Below are 26,284 nucleotides of genomic sequence, written 5' to 3' on the forward strand. Positions count from 1 at the left end.
AGCAGCCCAACATAGAGTCACAACATTTCACAGAACGCTTTCAGTGTCCACAGTAAAACTACAGCTGAAATTATCCAATAGTGCCATGCTCGATGACATCTGAATAATTGTCCTCTTCAGAGTTAGCTACAATTAAGAGTAATTGCTGAAAGAAACGGTTTGTATATTGCAGTTGGAAAGAATACAGATTTCAAAGGAAATGTAATACTACTGCACTGCATATACATGATTTGTTGAAGCAACTAAACAACCACATATCTGATACATAACTGTACAGGAAAACAGCATCACACTTTACTGGCTGTCCAGGAGTTTTTTTTTTCAGATTTCAAGCTTCAAAGCTAGATCCAGGTATAATTTTGGTCATAAATATGCAATTGGTTATTATCCATAAATCACTCAGCTCTACAAATTGAATGCAAATGAAAAGCTACAGAATAATGACCCATTCTCCGAGGTCTATGAACAGCATTGTGGATTTAGTTTGTTTCAAAACTGCATCAAATCTGCTTTTAAACACTATTCCTCAGCAGTGGCATATGCTCTTTGACAGATTCTCTCAGCGCTGAGCAGTGGAAATGACTCTGGCAGGCCTCCTGGGAACTGCCATGTAATCACCGCACTACTTCTTGAAACAGTCTTGGCCCTGTCACTTTCCCTCACACTCTTAGACACTCTTTCACACACATGCATACACTCACACACAACCGCACACTCACGCACAGATTTCCGTGTCCAGGATAGTGGAGAGAAGTGAGGTCAGTGTGCATTAATATATTTATCCCTAGAACTTCTGCCACATCACCCATTCTCTTTCATTCATTCCCCTTCATCTCAGTTTGAGCTCCACATTTTGAAGATTTTGGCCTGGATACAACACACACAGTCCAGCCTGGACATAGCAGAATCACAAATCACTGCCCAAGGCTTCAGCTCAGGACACAGCTAAATTCAACAGAATGAGACCAGACGGAAATGGGTGCCTCATAACTTATCAAAGTAGGATAGAAAGAGTTGACACCAAAAAAGAGAGAAAAAGAGCCATAAAATAATTAAAGAAAGAGTGAAACAGAGAGAGAGAGAGATCCAGAGAGTGAGAGGTGTGTGTGTTGGGGGGGGGGGGGGGGGGTTGTTAAAAGGAAGACAGCTTTAATCAATGAGAATTCTTCTATTACTCACACATTTCACTCCAGCACAGAACTAATGACGTTGTTTCCATCTATACAGAAGATAAAGGCCTGAGGTTATGTTCTATGCTTTATTCTAAACTGTGCTCTTGACTGTCCACTGCAGGCAATAGCTTAACATTAAAATAGCTTGAAATTAATACAGTAGGGAACAGCAACTCAAACTCAGATAATCAAAGTCCTCCCTTGAAATCATCAAAGATCACACCTCAGATCTCTGATCTTAGATAATAAACTTTGAATACACAAAGCCCTCACCTTAGATCACAAGCCCAAGCTCCCAGCAGACCTCATCTCTGTCCACAGATTATTAGGAGTTATGTGAAAACTGTGTTGTGGCTGGAGCAGCAGCTGAGAGCTCAGCTGTGTGTCCTAGATGCTCACTGGGGAGCTCCATTCACTGTGTTCAGCTGAAAGCACTTTGCTGCAAGGTACAACATCCCACAAGGGACACTTCAGGTTCTTTAAGGTAAATAAATGTGAGTGTCTTCATTAATCAAAGGACTTCAGAATAGATTTCTGAATTTTGTTTCCCAATCCATAAACATATTCACTGTCACAGTGTAATAAAATAATCCTGATTTTTATAGTTATTAGAAGTGTTGAAAAATGATTAATTTAATTTTATTACTTCAGAAATATTTCAGAATTGTTTTTCTCTTCTCTGCCTGTTTATCACTGTAACCTTGATGCTTAGGAGGGAAATAGTTTTTGGTACAACTGAGGGTGACAACCATCTCTATAAGTCTTTTCCATCTCTGATTTCCAATAAATCATACTTTCTCTCCTCCGACATGCCTGTCTAATATATTCTCAACAATCTTTCTGTGCCTATAGTGAGGAATGTGTGGCAGCTGATGTAACTGTTGCTGTTATTTCTGCTGTATTGGATCATATTTCCCTATATTACCAAATACAGCTTTGGTGAAATATGTCAATTGTGCAAGATTTAAAATGGGTGTGATCAGATAAATGGACCAGTACCTCTAAGTTTTTAGTTTCTCTACGTCATTCATACAATAAAGATCAAACGTTTGAACACTGCTCTCTTCTTTACTTCACTCCAGAGCTCAGATCACAGCCAACACTTCCATTCCAACATCCATTATCTTCTTGATCAAAAAGCCTGAGATGTACACTCAACAGTGTCTTTAGTGTTAGTGTTGGCACCTGTCATCAGTGCTGTGCTCCCACTAGACTTAATTTAGCACTGTGTCACAGAGTAGACAGATCAGACACTACATCACTCTGAGAACACAGCAGTGAGAATACAGGGAGACGGCCTGAGAGCTAGCACCATACATTCACAGACAAACTGAAACTACACAGAAACTGCTATACTACATTTTCCTTTCCAAATTAGAAAATGAACATCAACTTATAGTCAACATATTTCATGACAAATTTTGGCTAGAGAGGTGCAGCACACAGTTTTGGGCTGTGGAGTAATGGAGTTGCATATCAAGTGATGTGTTTTCATCGAACCATGCTACAAGAGCCAAACTCTTAAATAATGCTCAACATAGAGCAATAAATCAAAATAAATGTCATTAATACATTGGACTCCTAAAGGCATAATAACAAAAACAACCATGTTGAAAAAACGTTTTATGTTTCATGTTTTAAAAATGAATTATAATTGATATTATTGGTACCACAGACTTCAATGTGGCTCCCCGGATTCAATACCCTTCCCAGGTAAGTACACCAAGCTACAGCAATATAAATGGACTGAAACTAATATTTTTACAACTGAGTACCACTGTATGATACCAATTATAAATTCCTTGGGATATGTGTATTTGACAAGTCATGTCAACTACTTAATAGTAAATATTTTATTGTACTATATAAAACCTGTTTTCCTAGTGTGAATTTTAAAACACAGCCCATGCTTGACATTGGAAACATATGAGTGATTAGCATTCACAAGCCAATAAATCAATTTTAATATCACGGTCATGAGAAAAGCTGGCTGTATACAGCTCATAGCAAATATAGCAGGACTCATAGAACATTTTCTGAAGGTGGAATGTGGCAAGAGGTGGAAAACTGACCTTGAGCTTAGAAAACACACACACACAGTAAAGCGATACAGGCAGAACTCAAATTTCAGTGCAGGTTTCTTTCTCCTTCTATCAATTACTCCTTCAAAATTAGGTTTTCACTCTTAAGTGGATAATGTTAGCAGTGTTCCTCAGGAACACATCTGCTTTAATGTTTCCTGAACAGCTGGTGTGCACCATGCCACGACCATCATCCCCCCTTGCTCCCTAGTGAGTAACATCTGGACAAAGCATTGCAAAAGCTCATCTAGACCCCCGACCACAGGCAGGCTCAGGGAGATTAGCTTCTTAATGGACCTGCAACAAACATACAGCCCATAAGCCATCTCCATTCCCTCCCACAGGACCAAAAGCATCAACATTAAAAAAATCAAGAAGTATGGAGTTCTGCTGAGGCTGTGTTGATGTGTACCCTTTTTGACAGGACATAATATGATAAAAGAGCCATTAGCATAACTTCAGTCACAAAGAATGTTGTAGTGAGTTTGAATATTAATTTAGGTATCTTGAGATGTATCTGATAAAGCTTAAGCACAGAACAGGGTCATGCTTTTGAAGATCCATTATTTACTATTTAAAGCAAAGTTTCCTGATGCTAGTAACTGTAAAGCTAAAATTATGCTTTTGGGACACTATGTTCAAGAGTTTGTAGATACAGCTTTTAATTAGGGAATTCAGTAACTTACATTCACATAAGCCCTATATTTAAAATAAAGACGTAATTAGAACATTTCTTCTGTTTATTCGTTTAGATTTTTTTTAATTTATACTCATGCTTTTACTGGAAAAATATCTATCTCTACTGCTAAAAACTGACAAGCGAGCCATGGTCTTAAAAAATTTAACTGGGTGATATATGGAGTTAAATTTCCATAAAGAAGTATAAACTGAAATTAAATCATTGTTTTACAGCAGCTGCACATGATCCTATAGTCACCATGCATAATGCCAAGCACCCCAGCACTGGACTTTGAAACAGTGGAACTGTGTTTTCTGGAGTGATGAAGCACCAATCCCAGACTGGACTGGCTAATCATCCATCAGCAGCACCTGAATGTTCTTGTAGCTGAAAGCCATCAAAACATCCCATAAACATTGCAACATATTGCTTTAAGTCCTTTTAACTTTTAATATACTTAATTTCAGGGAAACTTCTACATACTTCTGATAATATAGTGCATCAACACAGCTTATCAAGTAAAATAAACTATACTGCCCTCCTACACATAGCGGATACAAAAAGGTCAAACATAGCAAGACCCAAGTCTGAAACATCACTCTTGCTGAAACACAGAAGGCCCATTCCGGGACCAAGGGAAACTACGACCTGCAGCATTTCTGCAGCGAGGCAAGGCACACAATAAACTAAGACTGACAAAACCAGGAAGAAATGATTGTGGCAGGCTAGAGGCTCATAAATCACCAGGCCCATTCCAGTTGCAAGCCTGCCAAACAAGAAAACAAAAGCAAGTCCATCACAGGCTGGGGAGAGCTGTAGAACTCCTGAGAAGCCCCTCTCCTCTGTCTCATTTACTGTTTTCTCCAACCAGATTTACCTTTAAAAGTACATTTACATTGTTTGTACCTTTATTGACCAATAATGTACCTCTACTGTACATTTTTTTCTGAAAGTGTTTAGGCCTGTACAGAAAAAACAAGAAAGAGAGGAGAGAACAGAGAGAGAGAGAGAGAGAGAGAGAGAGAGAGAAAGAAGCATGTATATCAATTAATCCATTGCCACTGATTTGTGAGTAACTTTATAATTCAGCAGGCTTGAGAAGGGATGAATAATGCATTTCTCAGAGAGCTACCTCTGAGCATTTTTCACAAGCAGTTAAATTGTGAGCACAAACAGCACCAGTATGTGCTTATTTCCCTAATTCTACGCTGATTTTAGAAAGCAATGTGTCACCGAATCAAGTTTCGCCTTGTATCTATACGACATTTAAACACCATCCAGTAGCACTGCTAATGTTCTCTTTTCTTCACATATGTCTGAAGAATACAAACCTGCACGCTGCAGTAAAAAGTGAGATATGCATGCACAGAGGAAAATAAAAGATTTATAAAGAAAACAGAGCACATCACCAGATATTTAATTAAAGGGAATGCCTTGCAGTTCTGTTTAAGAGTGGCACTCTCCATCTGGCCTACAAATCTCACCCAAAATAGTGTTAAATCTCTCCCTCTCTTCACTACTGTGACAGTGTAAAGTCGCTGTGATCCTTGTAGTGAAGGGGAGGGAGAGGGGGAGCTGGAGAGAATGCAGATTTGCTCTGTCATCATCAGCCTCCGCATCCATCACTCACTACTCAAAGCGGCAGAGCTACTAGAGCACAGCACATTTAGATATGACACAAGTTGTCTACATACAGTGATACATAAAGGAGTAGGGTGGGCCCTATATGTTTCTTTCTACGTATGCTGAAAAATGTTACGTACACTGTTATATCAGAATGTTTATAGACTGTAAGATTTGACTGCATTCAGGCAAGATATAGTGAGCTCAAGTTGTTTGTGTGTTGGTGTTTTAGTCCTAGATCACAAACACTACTCCAGTTTATCCCAAAGGTACTGGACAGAGTTCCACTGCACCCCATGCCAGTGCAGAGTTTTATAGCTCTCAACTAAATACCTGAGCATGGATCAGTGCTGCTTTAGAGCAGTGACAATAACAAACCAATGTTTTATTCTAAGTACAAATGAAGAATTTCTTCTGGTCCATTCAACTTGTAGTGTTGCGTAAAATTATATGAATTAAAATAATAGAGTGTAAAATTAGATGTTATGACAGCAATGTTTTATATATATATATATATATATATATATATATATATATATACTTTTCAAAACAACAAATGATGCAATATACATGGATGCATATTTCCCAGTAGTATAAGGGTGCAATAAGAAGACGACCCTGGGGAAACTCAGTCACCCTGTGGAACATTCCCCAAAGAAACTATATGCTCCTTTGTCTTAAACAACATTCGTAAAACACTATTCCATGAGAGTGTTTCCTCTAAACTCATACATGCATTTGCTCTTACACTGGGCTGCTTGCATTAGTTTAATAATGCAAATTTTCATTTAGATTTGTGTGTTTGTGTGTGTGTGTGTGTAGCCTATTTTTTGGGCCTGATGTGGGTTGCATGAACACTCTAGCATTTCACAGCAGCAGCTATACACTCTGTGCTAAAGAGTTACATTTTACTGTATAAACTAGAGTAGAAGCATATATGGAATAGTATCAAGTCACATAAGACTGACAGAACTTAAAGGAGACGTCTATGATTGTGGGGAAAACAGGTCTCATGGTTTGTTTAGGTTCAGAAGCTCCCCATCTTTTGGTGGAGCAGCATGTTTGAGGAAAATAAAGAATGTTGTTTTTATTCATTGTTTTCATTACCACAGAAACCCATTTGTATTTTTTTTTAAATCCATATACAGACAATGGGTCTTCTCTAAACACATTAGACCAGGTTTGAGCACACAAACAGACTGCACAAATATTGAGGAATCATCTTCAGAAAAAATATTTTTTGATGAAAAATAATCAACGTTGCCATTAATCCAATAAAAACAACAAATCAGGTTGTTGTATATTTTCCTCTAGAACTAAAACTGATTAATTGCATTAAATATATATATATATATATATATATATATATATATATATATATATATATATATATATATATATATATTCCAAAAATAGCAGTCACTGGATTAATATGCAAGTCCTGTGTCATAGGTCTGAAAAATGTATATATACACATGCTAACTTTCATAAATAAAGTTCAGGCTCTATATAAATTGCCATATATAAAGTAATGTAGTTGCCTTACCAGCTACTTTACACAAATCACTGAAACATTGAATAAAACTATTTGTTTTGGATCTGAATTAATGGTTTTATGGTATGTATGCAGCCTTTCATATTATATATAATCGCTATCAGGTAAAACCTATTTGACATACATTTTCTGACAACCATCTGCTCATTATTTGAATATGTATATTTTCTGAACTATTTTTATTTACATTTGTTTCACATGTTGCTCATCTGGAAATTGCCTGAGAGAGCAATATTGACACAGCAGCATGAGTGAAGGGCTTTTCCAGCTCTGAGCTGAGGAAGGAATGCACCCTCCAGAGATACATACTCATCTCCATAGCAACAGAGGAGGATCCACCACTCTCACTGGAATACAACAGAGAAACAGAGAGAGATAAAGTGAGAGAAACAGAGAGAGAGAGAGAGAGAGAGAGAGAGAGAGAGAGAGAGAGAGTCTACTTTATTAGACACATCCACCTTGTTGTTCCACCTTGTAGATGTAAAGTCAGACACAGTAGTGGATCTGTTCCTGACAGTTTGTTTTTTTATTCTCTAGCAGATCATCAGTGGTCACGAGACACTGTCCACAAGACACTGCTGGCTGGATATTTTTGGTGGGCGAGCTATTCTCAGCCCAACAGGGACACTGAGGTGCGTAAAACTTCAGCAGCACTGCTGTGTCTGATCCACTGGTGGCAGCACAAGACACAGTAACATTGAAGCACTGATAACAATCTACCAACCCTGCTCATAAATTGGACAATTGGATCTGCTTGCATCCCTCTGTCTCTGTGTCTTTGTGTGTGTTTACATGTACTGTATATCCCCAACCCATACAGAATCAAAAAAGAAATGCATAAAGGCTCCAGCAGCACATTTCAGAATTTTTTCAAATGATAAAATATTAAGGAAAATTGAGAGTTCTCATTTGAAGTAGATGCATGCCTACAATACCATGGGTGATCAGTTCTATTACAGCTATTTTCTCCATTCATTTGTTAAATTTTACAGTGATGGAGTGAGCGCATACAGCATATTTACTAACAAAGTCAATATCACAAATCACCATGGCAACCAGAGCTGATCATAAACAGTAAACCTATTCTGGGAAATACCATTACCACCATTCATTCTCACCAGAGATCTGCATCTCTCTCCTGTACAGCATGTCTCCTACACACACACACACACACATACATATAACAGTGTTCAGCTGTAAGAATGAACTGGACAAAAGATAAAATAAATATCTGCACCAAAACAAGATAAGATTTTATAAAAATATATTAAATTTTTCTTGTAGATTTATTTCCGTTTTGTCATTCAGTTATGATGTATATGTGTGTAACATATACTCAGTGCTATTCACCATGTCTTGTTTTGGTTCATGTCCTTGTGTTTTCCTTGCCGTGTGTTCTTCCTGCCATTAGGCTCGTTTGACTTAACCAGACACTGCTAGACCTATTGCCACCTGGCTCTGTGCAGTGCATGCTGGTTCGTTTTTTATTAAATGCTCTCTAGTAGAGTTTTGGGTTGATTTACTTTACTATTTTAATTATGATATATTTTATTGGCAGCAGGTATGTCCGCGTGGGTTTCCTCCCGGTGTTCCGGTTTCCTCCCATGGTACAAATGCACACACTGGTAGGTGAATTTGCTTCTCAAAAATGTCCATAGGTAAGAATGTGTGAGCAAGTGTCACCCTGTGAAGGACTGGCACTCCCTCCAAGGTGTGTTCCTGCCTTGCACCCAGAGATTCTGGGTAGGCTCCGGGCTCACCGCGACCCTGAACTGGATAAGTGGTTTCAGACCATGAAGTAATATATTTCATGTTAAATGTAATATTTCATCTCCCCGTGTCCTCGTGGGTTTCCTCCCACAGTCCAAAACACACGTTGGTAGGTGGATTGGCGACTCAAAAGTGTCCATAGGTGTGTGTGTCTGCATTGCCCTGTGAAGGACTGGCGCCCCCTCCAGGGTGTATTCCTGCCTTGCACCCAATGATTCCAGGTAGGCTCTGGACCCAACGCGACCCTGAACTGTATAAGCGGTTACAGATAATGAATCATTCATCTTGAGCAAGCCTCTTCTGTTGTCCTTGTCGTGTGATATTCCTGCCCTCATCCCTTGTGTCATGTGTCTTAATTGGGCTCCAGGTGTGTCTCGTCTGGTGAGTCTTTTTGTTTAGGATTTGGTCCTTTTTGTTGCTCCTGCCTGAAGAAGTAAAATGTTGCGATATATATCACATCTCGTAACTCGTGTTCTCGCCGTTTGGGTGCAGTTTACAAGTCGGAATATCAGTATTTGCCAGTTTACAACATCACTCAAACGCAACATTAGTGTTTAGTTTTCCACCGTCTCATCATTCTTTTAAGTTTGCTTTAGTACCAGGTTTGTTCTTAGTTTTTCTCTGTTCTGTTACAGCCTTATATGATTTTTTGCATATCGTCACTGTCCAATGAAAAACATATATATCTTTATTTTTATGGATTTTGAGTTTATTATACCATTTGAACACAGCGGCTTTTCTTCACATTGTATAAATATTTCATGATGAATGTACTAATAGAAATGCTCCAATTACTTGAATATTAAGTAATGCTCCATTGAAAATTAAGGTTTGTTTATTTTCTTTTAAAGTTACTATTTGGGAGATACATGGTTTTCATATTTTGTTTTCATCTCCTTGTGTTTTTCTTTCTGCTTGTATTCCTCTCCTGTTTAGTGTGCTTTTGTATTAATGAACTCTACATCTCTGTGTCTACTTTCATTCGTCCAGTCTCTTTATCCACACCCTGCTTTTGTGACAGTATTATTAAATTGAGCAAAAAGATTTCTTTTTGTTTTTTTCTTTTTTAATGTTTTACATCACCATTCTGCAACCACCTAAAACTTATGTTTGTGTTCTAAATGCCCATCTGTGTAATGTGCTATTATTTATGGCATCCCAAACTATTTAAACTTTTTTTTTTTAAACAAGAACATAGTTGCTGTATGGACTGGGGTGAACATATTGATTGGAACCTTTTAATATGTCAAATATTAACTACAGAGAAAGCAAGAAAAAAATTAAATTTAAATTAATGAGTGTCCTTTAAGATGAAATTAAATAACTTCGGTTCTAAGTGACTGGTGTTTTAAGCTTCTTTCAGGAAGCAATCTGGGCTGGAACAAACCTTGTAAATTTAAGTTTTTGTGATATGTCTTCTTATAACTGGAAAGTTAACAGTACAATTTGAAACTATATCGATAATATATTCTATGTGTTTTTTATTGGATGATATCAAGCTTTGTACAGTTTTCCCCTCAATCAAATATTGCAATGCATTTAAACAGTGCTATAAAACAGTCTGAATTTACAGAGTAAGTGTAAGAATAAAGTGGTAGTGCTCACTTCAGGTTTCTTGGAATGTACAGCGAATAGGTCAATAATACACCAAAAAAAATCATTGAGACAATGGCTGATCACACAACAAAAGTAAATCTCTGACTTGTCACTCACCTGTTTTGTAAGATACGATCAGAAATATGTGTATATTTTCACCATGTATAAAAGAATGCTCTCCTCAGCTCAGATATGAGTCTGGACAGTAGAGATAAGGAGCTGTGATCTATGCTCCAGTATATGTTCACTATGATGGGAATGCAGCAGGGCTTCTCCAGGGAAAAGATACCAGTCAACCACCTACATATATCTTACTCTAATTGAGCTTGAATTTACAGTGGAAAGGAACGTGTTTTTGTTACTGTAAAGGACAGAATAGCATTTTCCCATGGTACAATTCAGTTGGAAAGTAAATACTCTGCATACATAATATATATGCAGATGGTTTCCTAAAGCCACTCTAAACTAAAGGTATCTCTATCTAACAGCTCTATCACCCCAGAGAACAGCGGTCCACTGCTCAGGTCAATGCCTGGGGCTTTATGCCCCTTTAACTGATACTCGTAACTTAGCTTGGTGATCTTAGGCTCATGTGAATCAGCTTCAGAAAGTGCAATTGGCAATTCTTGGACTGTACAATATTTGTAAGCACATTTGAATGCTAGTGTGAGTTTTGAGTGACTTTAAAATAGTGAACACAGATAGTAAAATAGTTTTTAGATATAGTGTACCCACAGTAATATTGACAGTATCTGTTGTGCTTCTTCATAACACCTGGCCAAGGTTAGTACAAACGCAGTCATGGTTTCAGGACAAGTCATCCAGAGAAGAAATATTAAAACACATTTCATTCATAAACACATAGTCAAGGACGTTTAGTTTCATTGTGAAGGAATAGATGTCAATGACTGACCTTTCCAGACAAACAGTAAAGATGTTCTCAGTATGCTCTAAGAATTTTAATTTAAGTGAAGAACAGCAATATTTGATATAATAATGAAAACATACTGCTTCAAAAATGTGTCAAGCCCAAATACAAGAAACTATATATATTTAAACTAATGCCTTCTTAGTACGTATGGTGCTTGTATAAAGTTATATATAATCACAGTAAATACAAATATATATATATATATATATATATATATATATATATATATATATATATATATATATATATATAAAATAAGAATTATAAGATTATTTTATTTCTATAAAGTAGTAGGGGTGAGTGAGTTTGAAGAACAATGTTTTGTTCAGATTCTCTTTGGTTGCATGAATTTGTTAAATCAACAGCACACATTATTTAAAATCATTATTTATTAACTGCTAAAACTAGGTATTGGATGATAACCTCAAACAGTGTGAGGATTCCATTATTTCACCAAAGGTTGTAATAAGGGAGCTGAGAAAGAACAATAAGAATGCCTGCAGACAGAATGTTGTGTCAGCTCTGAGACACAGAGAGAGATGAGTTCTCCTCCCTCCGCTCCACCTGATAATGTCATTAACATTATGACTTCCTCTCTCTCCAACCTCTCTTCCTCAGAGCACCGTCTGTCTGAAGACCAAACTCACCACATGACGCACAACTGCATTGTCGTAACACCAGTGTTCATGTTAACCTTTATCTTCCACAAGTTTCTCTTTCAACAGCCTTAAAACAATAATCCTCCTCCCCCCTCGACTCATGGCAAAGTAAGGCTCTGGAGGATGATTGGTTTTTATTGCAGTTTGCCAAAGTGACACCACAATCACAGCCTCCACCCCCACCACAACACATTAGTAGGATTAGGAGGAAGAGTGATGGATAAATAGAGAAAGAGAGGGTGAGAGAATATGATGGGAAGAAAAGGACAGAGAGAGACAGAGAGAGAGAGAGAGAGAGAGAGAGAGAATGAAGGGAAGAAAAGACCAATGAGAGAAAGAGGGGAAGGGGAGGGGAACACGAAAAAAACTGGGTGAAAAAAACAAAAGGAGTGAAAAGAAGACTGGATAAAAAAGAGGAGAAGAAAGAAGAAAAACAAAGACAAAAGATTTTGATGGAATAGAGAGAGTATGAGCAGGAAAAAGGTAGCAGGTAGAAAAATAAGGCGAAACGCGAGAGGGATGAGGAAAAGGTAGCGGTACATTCACTGCAGGCTTATAAAGTGATGAATAGAAACAGTTTTTCACTGTTCTATCATGTGGCAGAGTGGGAGGCTGGACTTGAACAAGAGACAAGAGTGGAGAATGAGTGTAGAGGGAAAATGTAAAAGAAAAGAGGGAAAGATGAAGTGATGAAGAAACATTAGTCTCCCTACCCACTCCTTAAAACACAAGGCTAAATAGATTGTTTACCTTTTGGCTCACAGTGCACTGCTGCTATTTAATATGTACAGCATAACAACACGCACCTGGCGCCGCTAGAGGCACAATGCTTCAGAGTGTACGTACACCCGCAACAACCCACAATTTATTTCATAGTTATATTATCACTTTTTTATCACAGTAGTCCATAGCAAAACAAACCATCAACTCAAGCAGCCAGTACAATTCTTCCTAGGGCTACAACAAACATACATACACTATATGTCCAAATATTTATAGACACACCTTATAATTATTGAATGTAGCTACTTTTAATTCATCTGTGTGGACACAGGTGTCAGTAAACAAACAGCATGTATATCTTCCATTGAAGGGCAGGAAATAAAACAGTGTAGAGCACAGGGCAAAACCAAACATGCAGAAATTGTGATGCGTTTTTAATTTAGTTTACAGAGCATTTTCAGTATACTTCTGTGTCCACAAATATCTGACAAATATCTCTTGACACTTAAGTTAGTTTTCTGCAACAGAACTTTAAAACTGAGTTAATAAAACTATTAAACCCAATGTATACGATTAATAATACATTTTTATTACCAGTACATTATCAGTACTTCAGAAATCAGGAAAGAAAGCAAGTGAACAAAGGAACAATTTAATGAACCAAAGATGAAGACAAAATGAGGGGTGACATTTACTTAACAGGAGATAATAAATGTGTTCAAAATTTTTAAACAGTTAATTTAAAAGAGAATAGAACAGAATTTCACAATTAATAAACCAATATTAAGCACTCATTATTTTAACCAGTCTTTCGGTGGCTGAAATAAAAAACAATGTAAAACAATAAGATCACATATTTAAACATGTTTAAAATTATTAAACAAATATTGGATGTTCAGACGTAACAAGGATGACTCAAAAAAAGAGAAAGCTAATATTTCCCAGAAGTCCCCTCCCAAAAAGTGTGCCTAGGTAAGGAAAACAAAAGTGAAAGAAAGGTTCAGACTGGATAAGGCACGTCAGCTTGCAGGTAAGTCTCGCAAATTTTGAAACAGTCTGTATTCTTTTGATGTTCATGTTCGGTTCATGTTCAATTAATCAAGGTACAAAGAAGTTTTAATTGTTTGTTCTTGAAGTTTTAGGGCTGTAGGTCCACCATCTGCCGTGATAAGCAGCTCAGTGTTTAAATGTGCTGAATGTTGTTGATGTAATATTTATCATAGTCACTCCTTTATGTTCAGAGGTATTTTTGACCCAGCCTTTTGTTTTCTACTATATCTTTAACAAAAGATTATTAAAGCTAGAACACCAGAGCGAGGTGTTACTCAAAATAAACAAGGTTGTGAATTAGTTACAGCACTGTTTTATCAATCAGACTCCTATAGACACACAAGTCAGTAATAAGTATCTAGTTCCCAGTGATGCCCTGTTCCTTTATCAAGTATAGATCACTTGGTTGATAAAATGTTAAGGTGCTTGGTTTTAGAAATGTTAAAAAACTTGTTGTCTTGTTAAAATGTTGTCTTGTTGGTTTCTGGAAAACGAGTTGCTTTAATGTCATCTCACACAATACTTTTGCCTTTTGTTCCACAGACTGAGCAAAGAATACCTTTTACAAAATGGATCTAACAGACTTTTACAGAGGTTTACAACCAAGCTCCAACGGAACAGGGAATACCACCTACATCATGTTCCATGGCACAACTCTTCGTAATGCTCTCCAGATTATTCAGAATGGCTTTGTTCCCTCTATTGGTGGCATGCTAGGCTGTGGGGTTTATGTGACCAGGAGTTTCCAGAAGGCTTCTGCTTACCCAAAAAATCTTCCACTAGGTGAAGAACAAGTTATTCTGCAGCTAAGTGTGCTTGTGGGGAAAGTGATAAAGATTGACTATCAGGGTCATCCATTACAGTACAACTGGCACAGGGCTGGATATGACACAGCTTGGGTTCCCCCCAACTGTGGAATGGTAAATTCTGGACTAGAGGAGAATTGTGTGTGGGACCCTCAGAGGATTAAGGTTCAAGTAGTATTGGATAAGAATGGCTGCCCGAAGAATCTGTCCAATTTTTGGAATCCATACTCAATTCCTATGCCTCCAAACTATGGGTTCCCAAGCCCAGGACCTATGATGCAACCTATGATGCCTTTCCCTGGACCTATGATGTCCCCATTTGGGATGACTGTTTGGGGTCCTATACATGGCCCATTTATGAATCCATGCTCACCTTCTATGCCTTCATCATTTTTTCCATGGCCCTAATAGATCTCTCATACTGTATAATAGGAAAGACTGATTAGGACATACAAATAAAAGTCTATTTAAGGCCTATTCTCACAGAGTCTGATCTTTATGGATGAATCAGTGTCTTTCAGAGCATGTCCAAAACTGACGGACTGCGATGCTGAGTCAGATTTTGAATCGGAACCTGTTCTATTCTCTGCGTTTTACAGATGTGATAAAGTCAGAGCAGAACACAAAACCTTAAAGTACAAACAACACGCTTAGTACTAAAATATAGTGGTGGACAGTAACAAAGTAAATGTAATACCTTTCTGGACTTAAGTACATTTTTCGTGTATCTGTACTTTACTGAAATATTTTCATTTTGGTGACTTTTTACTACACTACATTTTAAAGTCAAATATCTTATGTTTTAATCCACTACTATATGAAAGCCTGCCGTTCTTTTATGTGTGAATAAAACCGTAACGTGTCTGAACATATCTCCTTGCTTCACCCACACAGTGGCACCGTTGCTAGAAGACAAAGAAACATCTCCAAGTTAAAACAAGTGAAAATGTTTCTTTGCCTAAAACCAATAAAACCAAACGAAGACTTTGTTTTTATCAACTGTTGCGTGAACTTCAGTTCTTAGAACTGTTATTCATTCATTCATTGTCTATAACCGCTTAACCAGTTCAAATTAGCTGACTGCCCGGATCCAAGAAGCTGAGCAGAGAACTACACCTCCGCGTGAACTGTGCAGGTGACAGCTGCCTTGCATGCATTCAATCATTCATTCATTGTCTGTAATCGCTTATTCAGTACAGGGTCGTGGTGGGTCCAGAGCCTATATGGAATTGATGGGGCGCCAGTCCATCACAGGGCGTAGAACGGTATGAATTAACAAAAAGATTTGTACCGTTTAGTACTTGAGTCATCTGTAACTATAATTCATTCATATATATGGTTTATGGATCTGTAGATGACACAAATCAGTCACTGATGGTGAGAGTCAGATGGAGATTTATTAAACACAATACGTGAAGCAAGGTCAAAACCAGAAGAAATGTTCAGAAACCCAAAAATCAGTACAGTACAAGTCTAAAAGACAAAAACAAATATCAGGCAAAAAGTCAGAAAATCTAAATCTCAGAATTGCATAAATAGCTCAAACTATACTCTGCAACTATATAGACAAAACAGAGAGATTAATGGAACACTATATAATATTTTATTATACCTTAAAATTACAGCTTCAAAATCATTGTGATGCTTCACTGACCTCTAATATTTAGAACAGCACCTCTGTCATTGCTACTCTTGGCTCAGCACTGTAGAAACTTGTAACTTTTGGAGGAGAGCAGGAAAGCACACCTTCCCTCCCCCTCCCTACCAATTTCAGTACAGTGCTGTAAAAGTTACTGTAAGTAGATTTGATTCACTGAGATATCTTAATTCCTTTATAACACTAATAGCTAAAGCCAATGAAAGTTTTAGCTCACAGGTCACAAATACTAATAAAGCCACAACACTATTAGCACTCCAGTCTCTCTGCATGCTCAAAATTAGTGTAATGTCTGTTAATGGGTTTTAAAAATAAATAAATAAATAAAATAATAATAATAAAAAACACACCAACAAGCAAGGTTTTCTCTCTCTCTCTCTTTTCATAGCAGAGACATGTGGAGATATTTAGACAATGAAGACAATTTCAAATGAAAACACAGACTAAGATGAGGATATTGTTATACTCCTGCTCCAAAGGTGAATATTTATTTATTTATTTATTTATTTACTTTTTAACTTAATTTTGAATGCCTCGAAATTCCAGAGACAGCTAACTGCAAAACTAAAACCTCGAGTTACAAATGAGCATCTGTGGTAATTCAAACAGTGAATTAAAACTTCAGACAAATTTCATTTTAGCCTCGTACAAAACCTCGTTTTCCGCCTTCAAATATACTATTCCACGTTAAAAAACTCTGAACATAAATAAATCAAAGTGAACAACATTCCCCACAATTGTAGACATCCCCTTTAAAGGTGAAACCTAAAAGATGCTAGCCTGAAAAATTTATTTATTTTAAAATACTATTTTGTTACCAGTATTATAAGAAAAAGACAGATGTCATTTACACTGTGTAAGTGCGCCAAAATAATTGTCAAGTATTACGTGAAATAAAGTTTGCATATAAGATTTTGTAAATTCGACTCTGATTCAAGCAAACATAATTCAAGTTAATTCTGTACTTCTTAAAATTAGAATATTTATTTATTTATTTAATTATTTATTTGATTTGTTATGTTATAAAAGTAAGGTTAGAAAACTTTATTGACTTATCCCAGGTTTCAGTTTGTTAAAAATACATTTACACAAACCCATTTATTACAAACATGCAAAATTTCAGGTATCTGACTGGATTATTGCTTGCAACAGTAGCTATGATAAAGAAGTTCAAGATATTTTGAATTCTTGCTTAGCAATATGTTTCATAGTTAATTTAGCAATTAATCTATGAATATTGGTGCTGTTTCCTAACTGTCAAATTCAGAGCCACAGCTCAAGCGCAAGTAAACACTCACTGCTGCCCTCTAAAGGGGTTAACTATGTTCTGTTAATTAACTCAGTCTCTGTTCACTTACATGTATTTGCTCCAAAGCAAATGAGTGAAATATTATGTGGCATAAACATATGAATATAAAAGCTAAGACCTATGGAAAATAATTATTTCAACAAAAAAAAAAACACCAAAACACAGACACATGCCAGGTTTTGACCAGTAACTATGAATATGTTGACAAAAACACCTGGCCTGCAAAAGAGAACACGAGTGAAGTTTCTGTTACAATGTGCCCTTCAGATCAATGTGAACATGCAGATTCATCATTCATCATTTCCATTTTTTACTCTTCAAAATGTCTACTGAAATCAAATATAGAGGGAGCCTCTACTAATATCACGTACTGATGTGGAAGGATAAGTTCTGGATCATCCCAAAGATATATCTCATTAAACTATTGGTATTCTATATGTACTACATATTTAAAATAACAATATTTAAGTCTACAGTTAGTTTTTAATATTGTTATAAAAGTTGCACTTTCAATGGACTGTAAATTAGAACTGTAGTTCCTTTCCTCTTAAATTACTATGCTATTTAAACTCAAATCAGAATTTAATTATCAACAAAAGGATGGAAAATGCAGTGCAGTGCAGTGCTGAGTCTACATATTGCTCGATAACAGCTTCCTAATCACAGCACAGGCCATAAGTGCAGGGATTCTATACACACTGGACACCGGAGAGAACCATGGCATGGAAAACATGATTCATGGCCATATGCTTATATCCGTACCAATTTCCCCATAGTGAGAAGCTGACTCACCTAGGCCACGTGATCTTAATGGCACTGCCAAAACAAACAGCAGCATGGCATATTTCCAGTGCAGCTAACAGCTCACCTCTGATGCAGTTATGAGAGAGGTGCTCCATTAGAGTGGCCTAACATCACTAATAAATCACTGAGATAAACATTAACAGCAACATTAAAATAACATCATCACATTCAGCTGTTCTAAATCTAAATTAATTGGATTAAGAGTATTAGAGTTCATTCAGATATGTGCACTTCCCTAGGTCTGAACCCAAAAAATTTTTATATGTTATACATTATATTTTAGCTCAAGGCTCTTTAGTGTTAATGCATATTTAACTATTGCACTCAAATATTCTGGCATAATTCATATGGGCAAGAAAGTCCTACCAGATTAGGTTGATTTTATGATGGACTTACAAAACACGCAATCTTAGATCAACAATTTCTGGCCGTATCAAGGTACCCACTGTAAACTACAGAAATAGCGGAGAGGTTTTTTCTGCTTGAATCTAAGGAAGTGAAGCTCTGTACATATACATTTTTAAGAAATATTTAAACCATTTAGTTTCAACAAAGTTCTTAATATATTACTGATGATTATAATATATGCTTTATCCTGTTTGACTTTTGGATTGTTTGTATCATTTTGCTCCTTTTTTAAAGTTTAAAACATCTCCACTTATTTGCTTACTTTTTAACCTAGTCATTAATTAAAATATTGTCATCTATTTTATTTACTTGATATTTTATTTAATTTTATCATTGCAACTATTATTATTTAACAATTTCAGTTTTATTCTTTTTTTTTGCTGTCTTTGCTTTTATATGTTATGTAAAGTGCTCTATAAATATTCTATTATTATTATTATTATTATTATTATTATTATTATTATTATTATTATTATCGGCACGGTGGCGCAGCAGGTAGTGTCGCAGTCACACAGCTCCAGGGGCCTGGAGGTTGTGGGTTCGATTCCCGCTCCGGGTGACTGTCTGTGAGGAGTTGGTGTGTTGTCTGCGTGGGTTTCCTCCAGGTGCTCCGGTTTCCTCCCACAGTTCAAAAACACACGTTGGTAGGTGGATTGGCGACTCAAAAGTGTCTGTAGGTGTGAGTGAATGTGTGTGTTTGTGTGTTGCCCTGTGAAGGACTGGCGCCCCGTCCAGGCTGTGTTCCCGCCATGCGCACAATGATTCAATGTAGGCTCTGGACCCACCGTTACCCTGATTTTACCCATATTTTAAATAGTCAGCCATTAGCATGTTATGCCATGGAACCAGTTACAATTTCAAATGTTTGAAAACCATGTGAAAATGATATGGACTTAACAAAATATTTCTGGTTCAAACTTAAACGTGTATAAACAATATGCCTGCTATCAGAGTGAGTCCTCAGTGGCTGAACGACAACAAGTAAGACAAATGACTGATTTACTATTTATGGTTGATGTTTGCTTTTTAAAAACCTGTTCATGAAACGTCTGTGTAAATATATGTGACATCATATAAATATCAACTTAAAAAAGGTTGTTTCTGCAAGTTATTTTCCATGAGGGAATTGGAGAGGACTTTTTAAACACAGTATATGTTCACATTCGATTTTAAAACTTAATATGTCTTTTTGGATGATATAGATATCAAAACTGGACCAGCTTCACTTGACAGAGTAAACCAACTGAAGAAACAAGAGGAAAAAAAGCAGATTAAAAGTCAACCATGTCACGAAGCCTAAGAGTTTCTGACAGTGAGTGAGGATTGTTTACAGTTCTGTGGTCATTCAGTGGTGTGTTTGTGAGGTTTGGGCAAGTACGGATGGACGGGTGGGTTTGATGGGGTCACTACACTCAGCCCAGGATAAATGAAAGCTTTCTGGCTGTTCCCCACTAGCAATAACATATGCAAGGGTACTATCACATGTGCAGTCAGCAGAAACGCCAGGCCATCTCTCACACACACCTCTATTTATATGCAAACACAAAGACACAAGGACACACACACACACACACTCTCTCACACACACACACACAGAGAATCACAACCAACCAGACACATTCAGACACACACACACACACACTGAAGTGAACTGAGGGCAGCGAGCCTGAAAAAGCTTTGTGAAATAGCCTCCCACTTCACTTGACTGCCCGTCTAATGCAGGCTGACCTGTAATACAACCTGCTCTGACCTCTCTGGTGGGCAGTGAACGGATGCTCTGGATACGAGAGCCATCTCACTCAGTACCAACACGCCTTTAACTTTAATCCTTAAAAGTCACACTATGAAGAAATCATTGTTGTTAACAAAATAATAGTTTCTAATTGGCCCAGCAGTTTAAGTGTTGGCCCTCTCATCAGAAGTCCATCAATTTGAATAGCCATGGGGCCTCAGCCATCCAGGGTTCTAAGAGAGCACAGTTGGCACTCTTTAGATGACTCTTTCTTTCTATGCTCATATGAGACAGTGCTAGCCAGTAGAGTATTCAGGGCTCTCCTCTGGCTGATTGGTCTGTACAGTGATGTAGCATTAGCAACAGTGGGGATGAAAAGCAGCATATGCTTGACCTCACCCTGTGTGCTTCATTTCTTATAACAGGAGTTGAGCTAATTGCAAAAAGGGTGGAACTGGAGACAATTAATGATTGTGAGGAGGAAAGAAAAGCGATTGACATGTGTGTTCATCAACTGAAATAAGATACAGCCATAACCAAAGCGCATTTTCATATGTGGAAATAAATACCCATGGTTCTGTTTATTATAAATGCTGAAAAACAAAGTAGTATTTGAACCTTACAAACTTCTTGCCAGCACTTGACACTAAACATGGTGAAAGCTCATGTGAAGCTGTTTTAAATTCATGCTTTTACTGTGAAAATATTTTATACTAGATACCTAAATTAATTCATCATAAAGTGTGTTTACAAACATTTAAACATAATGTAGCTACTGCAATTTTTACTCTCTGCTTACTGGAAAAGCCCAGGAATAATTCACATGCTCACTAACAAATTCATAGCTTTTGATTTATTTTAAAAATACAGTCTTGAAAACAAGCGAAAAAAAAAAAAACAGTTTAATTACCAGCTGTGTTTTTTCTCCATTGCTGTGGCCTGCATTTGATCACACAATGCATCATTAGTCATAATGTCAGGGACATTTTCATTAGGGAAACGGCTAAACTGGATCACATTTATCATTTGTCTTTATGATGTTCTTCCTCATGCTGGCTCAGAGTGAGGAAAACATTCATCTACAGCCAGCTGATGCTAAAGCACAACACTGTTGGTACCTGGGAGAAAGCTGAGAAAGCCTAGGATTAACAGCTGCTTTAGGTGCTAGCATCAGAAAAGCCACTTTAGTCTGAGTAAAAGTGAGCGAGAGAGCAAGGGAGAGTGTGTGTGTGAGTGAGAGAAAGAGTGCATTAGAGCATTATAGAAAACACATGAGGTCTTGACCAGTTTACAGAGCTCCACTAGAGTCAGATTTCACAGTGTAGCCCAAGAGATATTGCATCTATTTGGACATTTACCTTCATCCCTCCTACGGGTGAGTGATACAGTGAAAATGCAATATGACCATACTTCCCTCCAATAACCTCTATTTTTAAAAGATGAAGAGGACAGAATGCAGAAATAGCAGTGCCACACATTAGTATTTTTTTAAATATATAAAATATAAGAATTTTTGTTATGTCTTTGTCTGAAATTAGTCTATATTAATGATCCCCTGTATGCTTGGCATACTAAAAAAAGCAGATAATTTGTAACAGGTTATGCACCGTTATATTACCATCGTTATATATAACTGGCTCTTTAATTGTGATTGTACTGAAATTGCATGCTATGCTGTCCAGTGATGATGTGTTTGTGGCAATTCAGTAAGAAGCAAAGCCAGCTTCACATGTCTTGAAGGAAGCATGAGCTAGTTTCATTGTATTTACAGTTTCATTAGCAGTTTTTAAATGTGGCATTACTAGTGCATTTTGTCTGTGTCAGTGTACAAGTGTTATTTTTCCTATGTCACACATTCCTAACACTCTGTTTTTTTCTCTAGTAGAGTGTAAAGCAAACCAGCTTTAAAAATAAACTTGACCTGTTAATTTAAATATGATTACATTCACACAATTTACTGGGGACACACTCTGCTGGTGTTTTAGCAAAATCCCACACTCAAATCACCTAAACTGAAGTAAGTTTGTGTGTGTGTGTGTGTGTGTGTGTGTATGTGGCTATTACTGAACTCAAGCAGAGCACAGTGGAGCAGAGCTGTATAGGGATCCCTTTCTACACACTCCAGCTCTACTAATAATTCACCAACAAAACCTCACTCCATCTGATCCTTTGTGTCAAACAAACTACATACTTATTATTAGGCCTATTAGGCCCATTGCACAAAATATGGATATTTTTTCAATATATTTCCTGACTTCAATATCCACCATTATTTTTACTGGCATGTTTGTTTACAATAAGATTGAACATTAACAGTATTGTAGCAAGTTGCTTTGTTGTGTCCTTTTGTTTTTTCTCATTTTGGAGCTGTTATGTCAGTTGTATTGTATTTATGTTCAATTTATGTAGCATATTTAAACATTTGTTATATTACAATGTCTGAATATTCTAAGTAACTGTTTGCTAAATGTTCATTGCTCTGTAAAGTAGTGTCTTTGCATTATTATGCTCTTATTACATTATTTGGCACAAAATGACACACACACACACACACACACAGCACTTCCTTCCTCACAAGTTCTGCATACCGAATCCATGCATCTTTAGCATTATGCCACAGGTATTTCTGACCTCACAATGTGATTGGATATAAGGTAGTCCATGTGCCTTATTCACCCATTATATAGCAACAACCGTAATGTGTTAAATAAGTAGCAATTGGAAAATGATACACAACAACAAACCGAAAACCCCAGTGTTAACAACGGTGAGGCTGTTTAGCCCAGCCTGAAGTGGCAGAGCCCTGGTTTGTCCAAACAAACTCATAAAAATTGAATAAGGGGAAATATGTCAATGACGTGTATAGACTTCAGTGTTGGGCCTGCAACCAGAATACAGCCCTGAAAATATTTCATGACATAGCACTTTCTCTTGTGGACAACTGCACAACTGACTTCACGAAATGATGGCAGTCTCCAAAATTGCTCTTATGCATTCAAAATACTTAATATGACAGGAAAACATATACACACACAGGCAAGTGACTGAGAGAAAGAGAGAGAAGAAAAGAGAAAGAGAGAGAGAGAGAGAGAGAGAAAAAGAGAGAGAGAGAGAGAGAGAGAGAGAGAGAGAGAGAGAGAGAAAGAGAAAGAGAAAGAGAGAGAGAGAAAGAGAGACAGAGAGAGATAGAATGTAAATCATGAGACTGCTTCAGGAAGTGCAACCACAGCCAAATCTATTTAGTCCAGGAGAAGGAGATTTAGAGTGGTCAGAGAGTGCATCATCCCACTAGTCAGAGCCATCTAGGGTAGAAACATACTCAGGCTAAATGGTGTGGTTGGAAAATCTTGTTTTCAACCAATCCCTTGCATATTTCTGTAGGTTTAATACCAATGTAGCTGACACTTGGCATTGGGCATGTTCACATGGAGCTGTCCCATCTCATTTTGCACATTTCTATGAAGATTAACAAGCTGTGTTTACATCTGTATCCCCAAGGGGTGCATTTTAAATGAGCTGGGTTTTTTTTATCTAGCATTAGAAGAATCACATGTCAGCAGTTAAAAAATACAACCAACATTAATGAAAATGATATGAAGAATTAAATTGTCCTAAATGAATCAGTTTATCACACATGATGAAATTCCCCCACGTGTACACCAAACTTAAAATAAGTTTAGGACGTAAAATCGTATACATTCATTTATTGCTCCTGCCCCCCCATTTTAATTCATTTTCTAGCGATGTAGTAAAATCAATGTGGAGAAGGAGAGAGTAGGGCTGGTTTCCTACCCTCTTCCAAAATTTATATAGTGCAGTTTCTGCAGTGCTGAGTCCAGAGTAGCAATGACAGAGGCTTTATTCTGCCTATTACATGTCAGTGAAACATCACAATGATTTTGAAGCTGTATTTTTAAGATACAAATATATCATAGTTTGAAGAGAAAACATGGAAGAAAAATTTATTTTTCCTTTCAGTCCTGTTTTGAGTTAAACATTAGAAGATAATAACAACATGTGTGTGGATTGATCAATAAAAAAAATGTTATGGTTTCCTCTGTTCAACAGGCACAATGCATGTCTACTCTGGCTAGTGCATCCTAGCATAACACAACACTGAGACAGCCGGATTGCAGACAAACTCTCCACTCGTCCCCACAGATGGTGTGCAAAGCTCCTGCTTGTTCCCTAAGGCAGCAAAAGCAACAGCAGGAGACATTATGCCACATACAGTACCTCCGCCTTCATCAACACAGCTTGTTCGTTTCACTGAGTTCTTGCTGGAATGTGTCCAAGTCACATGATCCAAGCCCATTGCTGAAACAGATTTTGAGATAGACATCTCAATATTACTGGCTTCTCTTCCTCACTGGAACAGGCTCAGTTATGTGTGTTTAATGGGTCTTGCTATAACTAAGTTTGCAAGACAGTCCAAGATCAAATGGAATTTAACTCCAGGTACAGGATAGTGTACAATATATTGATAATATATAAAATAACAGCTACTTCAATATGTGAATATGGAAGGCAAGCATAGCCCCAGGCAGGCTGCTGAAATACGATTGTCCTCTGTTATCTCAAAGACACAACAGACACAAAAGTCCTGAAACTGAGCCAAAATGATCATGTTCCAATAGACTTATCCATGCTCCACCTACCAGTGTGTACTTTCATGTTTTGAAGAACAAACCTTTTTTTAAATCAATGTATGAATATTTTCAGTGCAATATTGTCAGATACAGCAGCAAATAGTTGCTGTGAATCCATATAAACACAAGGGCCTTCTCTGGATGTTAAACATGAGTCACACCAGCCACCACCCCTTAATTAAACACGATACAAGATTATATTGATATCTATTAGCTGATTTACCAGAATTGGACAACTAATGTTCCAGAGACTAGCACTGACAGTGACTACAATCTGGGAAGAAAATATTGTAAAATCCCCAGGCAATTATATTAACTTTTGTACATTTTCTTTAAGTAGTTTATATATTTCCAAGCTAAGATTCAATTATTTACAACAACAGACCACATCTGTAGCAGTCTGAGTGTAGTGACCCTCAAATGGCCAAGCGGAAAACATGATATATATATATATCACAAAATCTGAATCCTCTACCCTCAGCAATCTCTCTTTCTCTCTCTCTCCCACCAGGAGCTCAAAGCAATCAAACACAGGACATGAAATCTTCCTTCACAGAACAAAAGCTGCTCATTAAGAGCAATCAATAGAAAACATATAACCATTCAGATCACCATAACATCAACACCACACCCAGCAAGAGACAGAGAGAGACAGCGAGCGAGAGAGACATATAGAGAGAGAGACAGAGAAAAACAGACACAGAGAAAGGCAGTGACTGTGAGTGAAAGGGAGAGGGAAAAAAGAGGGAAACAGAGACAGAGAAAAAGAGAGAGAGACACACAGAGAGAGAGAGAGAGAGAGAGAGAGAGAGAGAGAGAGATGTAATGCTTGGTTGCACAGCCATAAAAACATGGTGTAGCAAATCCATTGGCTGTGTGTTTGGTTCAATAGGGTATTGATCAGGGTGTGAGCTCAGGGAGACAGATATATTCTCTTATTAGCAAAGCCAAATGTCTTATTGGAGGAGTGCTAGAGTTGTTCCAATGGCCAGAAGACGTACATATTACATGCTAAATAATATTGCATTCCAAGTTAATTTGCTAATGGAACAGTCGTCATGAAATATTTTCACTTTGTTA

At 37.2% G+C, this 26,284-nt stretch overlaps 1 protein-coding gene across 1 annotated transcript in view; it reads right to left on the reverse strand.

Annotated features, from left to right (window-relative positions):
• Positions 1–26,284, reverse strand: part of LOC136676729 (voltage-dependent N-type calcium channel subunit alpha-1B-like) — a 129,412-nt gene that overhangs the window by 93,295 nt on the left and 9,833 nt on the right. The window lies entirely within an intron of this gene.

This window comes from Hoplias malabaricus, chromosome X2 (genome assembly GCF_029633855.1).
Source record: "Hoplias malabaricus isolate fHopMal1 chromosome X2, fHopMal1.hap1, whole genome shotgun sequence".
In the NCBI taxonomy this organism is placed as follows: Eukaryota; Metazoa; Chordata; class Actinopteri; order Characiformes; family Erythrinidae; genus Hoplias; species Hoplias malabaricus.